The sequence below is a fragment of the Cloeon dipterum genome, chromosome 1 (assembly GCF_949628265.1).
Source record: "Cloeon dipterum chromosome 1, ieCloDipt1.1, whole genome shotgun sequence".
In the NCBI taxonomy this organism is placed as follows: domain Eukaryota; kingdom Metazoa; phylum Arthropoda; class Insecta; order Ephemeroptera; family Baetidae; genus Cloeon; species Cloeon dipterum.
The window spans coordinates 35919062-35934220 of NC_088786.1; the positions used below are offsets into that span (position 1 = coordinate 35919062).

Consider the following 15159-nt stretch of genomic DNA (forward strand, 5'->3'; position numbering starts at 1 on the left):
ATATGCTAGAAACAACACATTATGGTTCTCAAATCATCATCAATTTGCAAGAAGATTAAAATTAAAGGCAGAATGTGTGTTGCCGCCAGGGTTCGCAGATTTTGAAGAAAAAAACCAGCTGGAAAACCCACCAGTTTTGGGTTTTTCCGCATTTTTCCACATTTATCCCTGAAAAGGTCACATTTTGCGCCAAAAAAGTTAATAATTTTGGAAAATTACGATTATTGTTACAGTTTTCCGGTCTTTTGGTGACATCAGTGGCAATTTTACTGATTTGTGAAAATTCCTATTTTTATTCATCCATCCTGAGAATTTTTTATTTTCAATTAAAATGCAAGAGTTTCCGAAAAAAGCGCTAAATTGCATAAAAACACAAAATGCATTCGGTTTTTCCAGTAGAATGCGGGTTTTTGCGCTGCGCTCTTAGTAAATAAACAAAATTTCGCATTCATAATAGCTGGAAATCTGCATAATTGTATTCTATTGGCGAGATTTGAGTAGAAGCACTGAAAGTTTTGCAGTTCAATCAATCTCCATTGTTTATCTTTGATTGCATTAATTTTTTCGCTGTAAATTTCAGTCTTTATTTATCTTTTGAGATCTGCATTGGTCAATTTTCTATATAGAGACGAGAAGAAGTACATTTTGAGAGAATCTAGGCACTTAAAATAATTCAAAGAAAACTATTAACCAATAAGACAAAGTATTTTTAACATTTGGTGCGGGAAATGGCGTTTTACGGAATGACACACCGCATGAAAGTTCTAGCTCATCATTCTTCTATACCCGTGGAAGTAAATTACTATTTATGCTTTTAGCCTCAGCAAAAGACTCATTTCTTGGCGTTTAATGCGCTTATGGAGGAACGTTTTCAGCAAATCAGCGCGTCTTGGCTATTTTCTGATTATGAGTGGTTTCCCAGCATGGCCTCGATCCCCATCTCGAGGGATGACCTAAAAATGTTTAATAGAGACCGTGATGTGCAGTGCGACAGTGCCGAAGAGCGCCAAGAAAAGCGTACGTTTCGCTGAATCACGCACTGGTCGGTGGCGCCAATAGGACACGAAGCCACCCCTTTCGCACGAGAACGCATTTCCCGGCGTAATTGGATTGCTTACATTTTTTGCTGCCGCTGCAGCGCACCAGCTGAGTGCGTTATTTTTTTTTAATGCCCTTTCGCACTCGGCTTCTCATGTCTCGCACAAATGAAAAGCCCAGCGTGCATGCCGCTTCGACATTGACCTTGATTGCAGCCAGGCAGCTACTAGGGAAACAATGCAATCGCAGCCGCTTGCATCACTCACTCGGTCACAGGCGAAAGTTTTAAAGCCACTAAACAGCTGGCGACGAGAAGCGATCCTCGGATTTGCTCGCGAAACGCAGCTAACTGCACGTTAAAATCAACCGAGCAGCGATACTCAGGTTGTAATGTCCCGTTTGGAACACACATTATTTTTCCTATGCCTGAATCTGAAAGGCTAATTAAGGAAAAAATAAATTAATCAGAATTTGGCAGCGTCAGAGTGAATTTAAAAGAAATTGCGTGCCTGATGGGCTGCTTTGGGCCCACATAGGCCTTGATCAAAACGATTTAGTGCAATCATTGCTTAAACTTATTAAATATTATTTTTACAATAGGTAAATTAATATGATTGGAAGGTTAATTAGTTAAAAATTACAAGAACGAAATTAATATCACACTTTTTTGTACGTTTTAACGTACAGCGGCTGCTTTGGCATCAGGCCTCATCTGAAGTACTGTACTTAAATTACCGGCGAAACAAATTATTATTAGCTGCAGAGAATTTTTAATCGGCGAACGTTGAAGACGTTCACCTACACTCATTTCAGAGTACAAACGAACAGAGAAAACGAAAACGTGCAGCAAAAAAGTGACAGTCAATAAGCAACACAAATCTCCCTATACATCATTTTTCTCAAACAAAAAGTAAAAGAAGCCGAAAAGTCTCTTTTTTTTTTTAGAGAGTGAAATCGCTCCTATGTCACGAAGACAATAAAGAGCAGTAACGCAAATTTCGCTTTTAACAATTTCGAGAGAAAATAGGCCTCGCTCTTGACAATGCACCCTATGCTCTCACAAAACACATTACTGAATTCCATCCCCTGCCGGCACGCGCTACTACAAAGAACGCGCTGCTCCTTTTGTAACAACAGGAGAATTCCCTTTAAAACTACCAGGCTACAGAAAGGTCAAGTTCTTGGCTCTCCTCTAGGAGATTTCAAGGAAAAGTTGTTGGTTAATTAATGATCTATTGAATAAACTTTATAACATATTTAGAGCATAAAATAAAAAGGACCAAATCGGTGTAAAATATCAGAACAAATTTCGTAACTAAATGTCAAGATAAACAATTACGCAAGCATTTTGCGACGGGCGCAGTAGCATAAATCACCTCGCGCCCCGACTGAGCGGCCTAGGGGTAGCTGGTTGAAATGACACACAGGAATAGAGAACCGCAGAACACGTCTGCTCGTTATTATTTCACCGATTGTGAGAGACGCGTAATATTGTATATAAAATGACCTAAAGCAAAGTACGACGACACTCATCTGGCAGACTAACACACGGTCATTATTCACCATTACGGAGAGAGCTCTGATTCCAACAATCGCAATCAGACGATTCTGGGGTTGATTGAGTCATTACCAAGTGATACATCATTGCATCAATTGTAAAACTTGCAGCATTTCTCGCTCGCTCTTTGACCCATCATTTGTGCAAATTGAGACACGCACTTGCTTGTAGGTGCATGATTGCGGGGCATGAGATAAAAACATGAGTGACACTAATTTTTTTACTCAGCAGATAGACTTCTTCTTTCATTGACTTTTAGAAAATAAGAGCTAATCACATTTATAAAGGTCACAGCATTTTATGGGATCAAGAATAGGCAGTAAACGTCGATAAGCGATCTTGTTGATGATCGCACACTCGAGTTATTGTCATTTTGATGCGACGACTTCATAAACCGTTAATGCGTGCATTACTTATGAGCAAGCTCATAATTTCCACGTGCACTGCAGAAGCTCAAAATAATACAGCTCGTGCGTCAGCGATAATGAGCGAGCGCGCTGCACTGCACTGCACTTCACTGCAACAATATATATATGTGAATCAGATTTTTATCACTGCGGTCGCGTGGGTATCGCTCTTTTGCCTCGAATATGGAGAGGAAGAGCAAGAGAGACGAGCCGAGGAGAGTGTCACTTTATATATCGCGCGCGCAGCTCGTGGCCAATCTAATTTATAAGTTCAAGGCAGTGCAAGAGAGCCAAGTGCATTTTTTATCCCCCGCACGCCCATAACTTTAACTCTCGAGATTTTTATTAATCCCTCTTCTGCCAGCGTAAATGTGTGTGTTTCTCGTGGCGGCAGTTAAATGCACACACGCTGGTACTCTTTTAAGCCAGCATTCTCTCTTCTCGTAATAATAACGCATCATTTAACATTTTTCTTACAGCGCGCGTTTCTCCTTTTCTGCATTTAGAGTGGTCCTATAAAGCCAGACGATTTGTGCGCTGCTATCATTCGCTCGGCGTATAAAGTAGATGCCGCGAGACAGCAGTGTCGTTTTGCGTGGCGGTTGTCCATCCACTTCCATTGTTGGCAACTTGGAAACATTCAATTTAAATTCACTAATTAACAAATGGAAATTTGCTGCGTGAATTTAAATCTTTCATTTGATTGCAATAATTAAATCAGGTTGGTTCCTTTTTGTACTTGTGTATATTCTTCTCGATGAAGGTTTTAATTAATGGAAACTAATTTGGAGCTCTGCTCGTGGTTTGCATCAACTTTTTTTCCCTGGAAACCTTGCCTTTTCCTTTTAAAAAATTAATCTCCATTGCTGATTTGACAAAGCGAGTGTCTACAAAGTGAAGAAACGTGCAATCACAACCAATAAATAAAACTAACGTTTACTCGTGACAGCGGCTTCTTCACAGAGCTGCATTTCGAACGCAAGTGGAAGATTTTTCTGTTGCGCTACCTGGAATGTATTACTCTGTTTCAATTGCATTAATGCCGTAATAAATTAATATCAACTTGCTGGATGCATGCTTAATTTACACCGCGAGGATAAGTAATGTTCGGCATTCAAACAAACGTCCTGAGAGGCATTCGTCCAGCCAGCCAGGGAAAAAGATCAAATAATCCATTTACGGCTCACGGAATGTGCACGTTTAAAAATTAACGTCAGCGCGTATACACGTTATTTTCAGAGAATACGCGCGCGCCATATATCGACAAGAATGCCCTTGTTGCGGCTGCATGCCAATAAATTCATATTCATATTGCAGCATGAGCTGTCCAATTTACATGCGGCATGACCACTTCAGACATTTTTTGCTGGCAAACAAACAAATAAACTGTTAGCATTCGTAAGTCATGAAGGAGAATTATTTTCATTTGAAAGACAAACAAACAATGCTATACCAAGTGCCTCGCGCGCATTGTTATTAACGGAGTAAACTGAATGAAATAACAAAATCTTATCCACGCAAATATAAACTCGACGCGCGCGTGTTGTTATCGAGCCTCTGAGACGAGGAATTTGCCGCTGAGCAAAAATAAAACGCGGAATACCGAAGATATTGTGTGTCTTTCAATAATTATGTAACGACGCGGGGCGAAATTACAAGCTGGAATTGAAAATAAATCCGCAGCTATTATAGCTTTCTGTGGCATTGGAGGCTCTTCGCTGCTGTGATTGAGAACTGGGAAGTAAGCCTGAGCGATTAAAAGGGGGAGGAAAGTTTATTGTATCTGTTAACATGTTGATTAAATGTCAGAGATAAAGCTGCGCCTGATTGTAAGGCAAACCCATCCCGGCATCATTCACACACCGTGGTGCATATATGCGGGTGAATAATTAGTCAGACCAACATCATTTTTAGAAAGTGAAAATTCGTGTTCCTCATGCTGACGGCATTAAACACTCCCAGTCCGTTTTTAGGTTGAATTTAGGGAAGTGGCACGCTATGTACACAGTTTACCTTTAAAATTCTCACTTTTAATTTCGCCTATGATAAATATAAATATGATAATAAATAAACAAACAAACAAACCATCTTAAAATATTTATGAAAAAGCTAAATAATTAGTCACAAAAAACTACACTTTTTCAACTCGTTTAAATTAAATAGGGCTGCTCCAGAGTTCGATTTAACTGTTTAAAATTCCATAATTAACATTTTTAGTGTCCGTAGGCACGGAAAAGCATTGCTTTGGTGAGAGCGCGAGCTTTTATCGAGGCTTAGTTGGCTGGTTTGAGACACCAGATGTCGGTAGGTCTCGATAAAAGCCACTCGACACAAGCAGCGAGCGACTGCAGGCGCAGGCAGATAATAATATATGTGTGTATTCGTCAGTCAAAAGGCAACAACACACACAAAACTTTCACTTTTCCGCTAGGCTGGAGATTAAATAAATCGTCCGCACTTTATTACCAGCTGACCAGCGGAGAGGCTGGTTTTTGACAGCGAACGAGTAAAAAATTTACAACTCACCTGCCCAGGCGAAATTGGAGCGATGTTATATAAATGAATTGCCTGCCAAACCTTGAAATTACGAACTTGGGGAACTTTTATTGTGTTTATTTTACTTTGATGGCATCCATAAACATCCTGCATTTTTTTCTGTCCCCTTTTTTGGACAAAAAGATAATAAGGCCTGATCTAAAGGTCTAAAGTTAATTTTAAAAATAATTATTTATTAAAACTCCGCTCAAAGTTAAACTAAATTATAAAAAAATATTCAGATGAAGACGACAATCATTATTCCTTGCGAATTGTTATCTTTTTTTCAACTCCTCCAGCATATTGACGTTCTCAAGAGAGTTGCAAAAAGGCGCAATGCAGTTAATTGAGAATTCCACGACCATTTCGCAAAGGGTCTTTTAACAAGGTGATAAATAAGACGCGTACGTAGGAATCACTAGTTGGAATTTAATTTGTGAGGAGTTGCGCGCACTTTTTGCCACCATCCGCACACGAGATGAGTCAATTTTCAATTTCGCTCTCGCAAGATTCCTTGATGCTGCTGCTGTCTAATGAAACTGCTCCGACGTTAGAGAAGGTTGAGAATAAAGCAGAGCGGCGGACAATAAAACGAGTGCCATAACAATTCAGCTACCTGCATGCTGAGCTGCATCCTCGATTTTGCAACTCGAAAACCATCCGTCCGCACGTGCATACACACACACACACACACACAGCCGCGGCCGTGCTATACATGCATTGTACTTAGTTAGTAAGTAGTAAATGGCCAATTTGCCGAGAAGAGAAGTTTTATTTCCAAGAAAAATTTTGCAATTCGAGAGTCGCCTTCCTCTGAGAACGCCGCTTTTATATTGTTATGGTGGCTCATCAACATCAGCAGCAACACACACACACAACTCAAGGTTTATCAATTATTGTTTGATGCTTCACCGAGTGCATGCCGCCCGTGAGCGAGAGGGAGCATCATCATCATCAACCTATCGTTTTAACCGCATTCACTTAAAGTGCACGGTCTCGGCGGTAATTGCACCACCAAGCTTGCACGCAGTTTCAGATCAGCAGCCTTTGTACAGCTAATTAATTAGCACCTATTTTTCAAATTAATTATTTTGCGTCTCGGAATTTCAAGGATCAATTCCTATACTGTCTGTCGATTTTGTTTGCACAACCAGCATTGAATGCCTGTATGGCATCAGTAAGTTTTATTATAAATTCTTATCAACTGCGACTGTGATTCCCTTCAGATAATATTCGCTCCTTAACAAACAAAACTCATGAATGGCTTTTATTAGATAATATATTGGAATGACGTATGGACATGTTTTGGGAGGCTTATTTCAGGCTCATCAAAATCTTCTGCTTGCTGTTGCAGTTTTCGTGACGCTAAACCTAAAATATACGCTCTCACGTCTCAAATTATCTGCTTCCTCTGTGCGTCAGTAGCGCGACTAACCCTTTAAATCAATACATACTTCTTTAGATACCAATTAGAGCTCGCAAATATGCCCGAGTTGCCAAACCCATTCATTCAGCACACGCAGCGAAAAGTTTGCACGTTAATTTCCACGTATTTACAACAAACATCCTTTATAAGGAAGGAAAACACGGGTTTACATATGTGGTCCACTGCGGTGTATCTTCTTTCAGATCATGAATAATGGGCTTGTTGTTTCCCAGCCTTTCTCTCGCATCAGGGACCCACCCACGTAGGTGACGTCACGAGCGTTGTTTAAACTAAAGACGTCATGACACAAAACATTTTCAGACACCTCAACTCTTTGGGTAAACATGTTTTGATTCGCTCAAAATGGGCGCAGTGACGATGGTCGTTAAAATTAAATTATTTGTGTGGAGTGAGTAATTTGGGAAATTTGAAGCATTATATCAGTGTTTCCGCATGCTTCAATCAATAACAAAATTTAATTAGTCATTTTTATTTTTTGTATTAATGTAATTTGTGCGAGTGAAAGTGATAATGGGCAAGACTGCGCGAAAGCGAAATTGTGTGCAGCACGAGTCAACTGCACAGCAAGCAGCTGCCCTGTCACCAATTGGAATTGGAAATTCTTTGATGAGCCCAAATTCTGAATTTCCCCCTTTGTTTGAGAGAACATTAAAGAGGAATGAGAGTGCAAAAGCCTGGAAAATGCTTGTAGCCAATGCATAAACTCATCCCTTAGGTTAAAAGCCTAAATTGACCTAAGAAGCACTGTAATTTTTTTAGAAAATTGCCAGGAAAGTTAGCGTGCTTTTCAAATGGTAATGGCTGTCTCCTTACTTGAAATCCGATTTAATTTCGAAACCAAGAGTTTCCCCAATAAGTGGCATACCGTTGGATAGATCTCGACGAGAGGAATCTAAATATGCCAAGAAAATATGTTCAAGCACTCTAAATTTTAGAGAAAATTGGCAAATTTTGAATTTTTATTGTAGGAAGGTCCTTTTTTATTAATGCAAATTGTTGGACAAATTGTTAATCGATCAATTGTTTATGGCATCCAACAATTCAAATAATTTTAAATTGTTGACCTGTATCATTCCACTTTAATACAAAAAATAAAAATAATTAATTATTCTTGCAATAATTAAAGTGGAATGATACTGGGCAACAATTGAAAATTATTTAAATTGTTGGATGCCTTAAACAATTGACCGATAAACAATTTGTTCAATAATTTGCAATAATAAAAAAATGACCTTCCTACAATAAAAATTCAAATTTTGCCAATTTTCTCCAAAATTTTGAGTGCTCGAACATATTTTCTTGGCATATTCCGATTCCTCTCTTCGAGATCTGTTCAACGGTGTATGCCACTAATTGGGGAAACTCTTGGTTTTGAAATTAAATCGGATTTCAAGTAAGGAGACAGCCATTACCATTTGAAAAGCACGGTAACTTTCCAGCCAATTTTCTCAAAAAATTACAGCGCTCCTTAGGTCAATTTAGGCTTTAACTGAATCCTAAGGGACGAGTTTATGCATTGGCAACAAGCATTTTCCAGGCTTTTCCAGTATCATTCCTCTTTAATTAATTATTTTACACTATTTACGTGTTAGCCAACTTCGCCATTGCCTCAATTGCAAGTAATAATTGTAACAAATATTAAAAAAATCTGATCCTGTTTTCTCAGTGAGTTGAAAATCCGAAAATTTGATCTCAACCAGTTAAAAAGCTCTTCTAATCTGTTTGAAAATTTACTGTCCCCTGCAAAAGCTATAGGGTGTGCCTTATTTGTTTTATTTTACTCGAAGAAAATGAATGTTGCATCTTCCTTGTCCCCTGAAAACTAAATAAGGAAATTTAGATAACTAAAACAGCAGAAAATACCCATTTTAGCGTTCAAAGAATTGTCTTTAAAGGGCGGAAGAAGTGCCTTACGTACGTTTTATGACAAAAATGCTTGTTCATGAGACATAAAAGCAGCCGTTGTCAATTCTCTGAATTTTCTACAGATTCGTAAACAACCACAATAAAGGAATTTATGTTGGTTGAACCCTCTATTGGACAAAATGCATTCAATTTGCAAAATTTCGTTAGAATCTAGGTGCTCCAAATTATAATATTATTTACACAGTTCCACGATCCGAAATTAACCAGTTTCTGATTTTCTGGCCCTTTTTATAATATTTCCCCGACTCCGGCAAGATTGCATATTAAATTGATTCGCGAGCATAAGGAACATTTAATTTTCCTTTTCCAGGTTTATTTCACAATAACTCTTTTACACGAGCGTTTTATGATGAGGAAAATTTGTCTTCATGTGCAATTTTTTCCTTTACGCAACAAAGCGCGCTTTTGCTCGCCTTCTTAACTCTGTTAACTCTACAAAGCCGCGAAAAAATTCAATTGTGTCCAGTCGAGAGGAAAGATAAGATCTGTTTCCAACTCACTTGGCGATTTGTCTTTCAGGTTCGAAATAATCTGCAACACAATTGATTCGAGCTGGTGATCCGAGAGAGCGAGTCTTAATCTGCCTGTGCGAAGCAGAGAAAAGAAGAAATCCTGAGAGGCAAAGGATTACGCCTGGTGCTGCAAAGTAAGTAGTTCATTCACCATTTTTATATTCCTCCTTTCTTTCCACAAATGCACTTTTCGCGTGCTTAGATTTAGTCTGCCGATTAGAGAGCTAGGCGGAGAGGATGGAAAATATAATAGCGGCGTATTTAGTGCAAGGCTTGCGGCTTCGTGTGCCGAGTAAATTTATGGCTTTATTCGCCTTGCTTTAGCTGCTTTCCTCGCCGGGCTTAATGCGTCTGAATTTTAATCCGAGTCAAGCCCGAAGAGAAGAGAGAAGGAGCATTATGCAATTTTTAATCACACCTGAGGTTAAACAGAGTTGCTGTGTCCGTGGTCGTCTTCGCCAGTTTAAACGAAAAGCTTCTGCTTCTCGCTTCTCTTAGTTGCCAAGCTGTCCAGCGAAACAAAAAGGTGACAGGCAATAAATTACTATAAGTGAAAATTGCAATCTATTGACAAATATTGGGACCCCGTCGCTTTTTGAAAAGGGGCTTCAGGTATCTATTGACCTTTCTCACTTGGGGGCTGTTTTTCATGCGCGAACAATGAGTAAGAGAGAGCGAGAGTCACTTTAGAAAACGTTCGCCCTTTTCAATACCTTTGTTACGTTCAAAGAGTGAAAAACAAGGGTTTTGACCTGGAGTGTAAGTTTGTTTTTCCTTTTTTAAAGCACAATCAACCTGACACTATTGTTGAGCCACAACATGTTGGCTGTAAAAATCATTTGTCACCAAATAGAGCGTTCATCAGGCGAGCACAACTACTCCTTTCTTACCCCGGCTTTGATCCACGCCGCCAAAGATTTGGTAACCACTCACTCCCGGTGTTTTCTACAATTTCACGGGTGCACTCCCAGAGACTCCCGGTCTTTTAAATTGGGTGATTATTTTTCATGCTAGTACAGTGCGCGCCCTTCCTGGTCCTCGGACAGGGATAAAAAGCAAAAAAAAATAGGTTAAGTTTCTAAAAGTTATGCTGCTTGTTTTACATGGTTGCTTCGTATGTTTAATTGTTTTAATTTTCGAATCGCTGCTCCTTTAATGATAAGATGGATATGTAGCATGCAGCGCATTAAACAAAACCTTCAAAAGTAAGAATACGATAAAATTGGTAATTGTTTCAAGATATTTTAAATAAATTATACTGACCAAATTTGTTCCTCCAGCGCATTGTGGAACATAACGCACATAAATCGGGTGGTATCATTTTTCTTTTTGCTTTCGCAGCGAGAAAACATTATGCCAAAAATAAAATGTAAAAACAGTGATAAAATAATTTAAATGCAACCAAACCGAAAATAGTTCGCATTTATTTAGATTTATTTAGGCCTTTTTCTATTATGTGCAAATTTTTCTACTGGACTTTTTATATTGAAATGCTGTATTTTAACATTTTTTTTTTAAATCTCCTTTTGGGAAATTTTCACGATTTAGTCCGGGGGGGGGGGGGGGGTGATTGTGTGCTAGTCGCGCCGCCTTTCTTTGTCAACTTAAATTTGCCCGTTAATTATTTCAAAAACTGCGAATTCAATTGCAAAGTTGCCATTGTCAAGGTTTCCATGATGTACCGATTACTTACTATGAAAAAAAATAAGAATTTATCAAATTTCGTGATTGCTGCAACTTGAAATCTCGGGTTCTAACTATCAGAATTAAAAAAACTACCCACCGTTGAACTCGTCTCAACCTCCCCTGGCCAGCTAAAGGGTTTAGGGGTGCCTACCTTCCAACCTTAATCGCTAAAATATTTTTAAAACTGACTGATTTTTTTTTGTAAATTTTCACCAAAACAAAATTACTGAGGTGTTGAAAGGGGTGAGGATTAGAATACCCAAAAAACTATTCAGCTATTCAGGGTAGGCCGAGACGACATGTCTAAAGGTGCTTATTTTTGCAATTTTGATGATCAGAAAAGAATTTTTTCCCTGTCATTAAAACTGGTAATTCATGATAAATCCCTTGATTCTTTTAGGTATTGATATTGGACCATATTTTAACTCCGACTTGCAATCACTATAGAAACAACATATCTCTGACTGATTTGAGCAGCATGCACACACTGCTGAGAGGAGTGTATCGGCGAACACACAGCAAGTCCAAATGCGGTTGCTTAATATAATAATGAAATTAATTAAGTTTCCACGTACACATACACACGGTGCGGAAAGATGTCGCAATATATGCGCAGCGAGCAGCAAAACACAACGCGACGAGACCATAATTGCTCTCGGCATGCACTCACTCGGCGGCGGCAGCGGCGGCGGCGGCAGCGGGTCGAAAAGCAGCGCACGTCGACGTCGGCGGCGGCCACGCGCCTCTTGTCACATCTCGCGCGCGCCGATTTGCATTTGTGCACCGGCCTAGCCCCGTTCGCGCGCGCACGTTTACAATGCAAATATAGCGAGTCGCATTGTGCACGCGGCGGGCGAGAGATGCGCCTCGAATAATTAAATAGCGGCCGGAATTTATGCAAATCGCGCGCTTTGTGCTGCCGTGTATCGATGATTTATTTATTTATGTGCGCGCGTTCGGCTTTCCGATTATCAATATGGGCGTGCAAGGGCATTTTTACTTTATTGTGTCGTCTCGAGTTATATTTTGCCAGTTAAGCGCTCCAACCGCATTGTGCGTTTATTTTATTGGAAATATTCATATGCACAGTTGTTGTTAAGGACGTGCGCTCGGCTCCTTGGGTGCATTCAGCAAAGCGACACTTCCTTGTGGGGCAAAAGTTCACGCGTGCTGATGACTAACACACCCGCTGTTGTCGCATGCGAAACGTGCATTATCGATATGTAATTGTTAATGTAAACGCTCGCGAAACGAGCGGCCATTAACACAACGTGATATTCAATTCTTTTGTCTCTCTGCAAATAGAAGGCGTGTATTCACAATCATTTTCAGTGATTCCAACTAATGTCTTCCTGTTCATTGTCCACTGGAGGATCAAGGCTGCGCGACTTTGGGTCAAATAAACCGAAACTGGCCTCTTTTTTCCAACAGGAAGCTCTCTCAAAATTTATTGCTCACCGTCTGATTTTTCTATAAGATTAGTCAGCAATTTTTCTCTATAAAATAAATGTAATTGTTGCTGATTTCCTTTTCCTCGCCGCAAAATATGTGACGTTAAGTGGTTTTGGAATAATTTCCTTTTATTTATATAAATTGTGACGTCGGTGCTAATTTTCTCATATACTTTTACACAGCCACTTGGTGTTCCCTTAAACACAATTATTTAAGGCTATTATTTCAATTAATTAACCACTTATGAAAGCCCTAGTGCCACCATTAGATGAAACCAGCGGTGACTTTCGATTTTACTGCATTTCCGTTTCGATTTTTAAGACTCAATCCTGCTACTGTGCATTCTGCTATTCAAATAGTTTCTTTTGATGTGCTATTAACAAAAATCAGTCCAGCCAATCACCGTAGAAGGAGCAGGAAATATTTTTTTTTTCAAAAGATTGTTTTTCACGTTTCTATAACAATTAGCCGAACTGATTTTTGTCTCAAGCTCATCAAATGAAATCTTTTTAAGGGCTTAATGCACCGTAGCAGGATTTTGATTCCTAAATCGAATCGGAAGTGGCTTAAAATCTCAAATAACTGCAAAATAAATATCTATTGATGGCTTCAAACACTAAGGACTTTCGGAAATGGTGAATTCCTGACGGCAAAGTTTGATTTATAATGAAATTGTGTATGGGCCAACACCAGCAGAGCACCCTGATTAAAAGAGAGGAAATAAATATTCAGTTATATACGAGAACAGCAGGATTGAAATCCTCAATCATATTTCACTTTACAATAATTATAAAAATTGAACAGGGTAAGCTGTTTTATAGATTGCTGGGGTGTTTTAAAAATAATCATTTCCAAAATGTATGGGATTTTTCTCACAATTAAATAAAAGCTTTAATTATCTGTTGATTCCTCACTTTATTTGGGGTAATACTATTTAATTTATACAACGAGTAAATGAGATGATACACGCGACCTACAAATGACCTTTAATGTAGCAGAGTTTGATGGACACTCGGGTGCGAGTTGCTTGGTTAAACACCTCGGTTATTATTCATGACAAAACCCGATGCAAAGTACAATCGCAAAAATTGCATCATATCGCGCGCGGATGATTAATAATGATCGCACAATGATGATGATGATGAATTTATAATGCGGAAAATTGACAGCGAGCTGCAGGGGGTTTGAACTGATATTTATTTATAAACACACGGCAACACACAATAATGCAGTCGGCGCACTCTCATCTCAAAATGTATGTATAATAATAGCCGCACCTGCATAATGCACTTGGGCTGCCGCGCGGTCGGTACTCTCGCGGCTGCTGGGGGAAAAAACGTGCATAAACACGCACGCTTGATGATGGTAGGTGCTTTCATTATTATGCATTGTACCCCGCGATGAAATGAGAGCATTATTGCTGGCTCATTGTTGCCAGCTGCATTTTTTCGCAGCGGTTATGGAGTTTTACGCTCGGTGCTATTGTTGCAATTATTCTTGCACAATGTTCGTCCTCGTGATTGTGTTTCGACGAGAGCCATATAGAATGTGATTTATGGCTGTAAATCATTTTTGCATCGTTACCAAAAGATATATTTTTTTTCTGAAAATAGGCTACGGTAAAAAGTTAAATTTTCCTTAAATAGTAAAATCTTTGTTGAAAATCCCTTAAGATTCAGTAGAAGCCGTAAAATTGACCGCTTTATTTTTTTTAGAACTGTGTCCGCAAAGTTTAGCATGCTTTTCAAATGGTGAGGACCTGCCTCCTTACTTGAAATCCTATTTTATTTCACAACAAAGATAGATTTTCCCTATAAGATATCATAATACACTGTTGGACAGATCTCGACGAGAGAAATCGAAATCTGCCAAGAAAATGTGGTCAAGCACTAGAAATTTGGAGGAAAATTTTGACTTTAGCAAGGTCCTTTTTTTAATTATTAGAGCAATTTGTTTATCGATCAATTGCTTTTTGGATCCAACAATTCAAATAATTTTCAATTGTCGCCCTATATCAATTTCGCTTTAAACAAATACATATTTCTCTTAAAGAGAATGATACACGGCAACAATTGAAAATTATTTGAATTGTTGGATGCCATAAAAAATTTGTTCGACAATTTGCAATAATAAAAAATGACCTTCCTACAGTAAAAATTCAAATTTTGCCAATTTTTTCCAAACTTAACAGTGCTTGAACATATTTTCTTGGCATATTCCGATTCCTCTCGTCGAGATCTGTTCAACGGTGTATGCCACTTATTGGGGAAACTCTTGGTTTTGAAATTAAATCGGATTTCAAGTAAGGAGACAGCCCTTATTACCATTTGAAAAGCACGCTAACTTTCCAGCCAATTTTCTCAAAAAATTACATCGCTCCTTAGGTCAATTTAGGCTTTTAACCTAAGGGATGAGTTTATGCATTGGCAACAAGCATTTTCCAGGCTCTTGCAGTATCATTCCTTTTTAATAATGTTGAGATGTTACAAATCTGCAAGGCGATATAGACTAATCGACTTTCATGATTGATACCTAATAATGCGAGGTAAATTATGGAGGAGCTGTGGGTAAAGATAAATAAAAACCGCTCGGCAGCGA

At 38.9% G+C, this 15159-nt stretch overlaps 1 long non-coding RNA gene across 1 annotated transcript in view; it reads left to right on the forward strand.

Moving 5' to 3' along the window:
* The window catches only part of LOC135947053 (uncharacterized), a 145858-nt gene that overhangs the window by 63363 nt on the left and 67336 nt on the right, over window positions 1–15159 (forward strand). Inside the window, exon 5 of the long non-coding RNA XR_010575578.1 lies at window positions 9431–9557. This is a non-coding gene — a long non-coding RNA (uncharacterized LOC135947053). The remainder of the gene's footprint in view (window positions 1–9430; window positions 9558–15159) is intronic.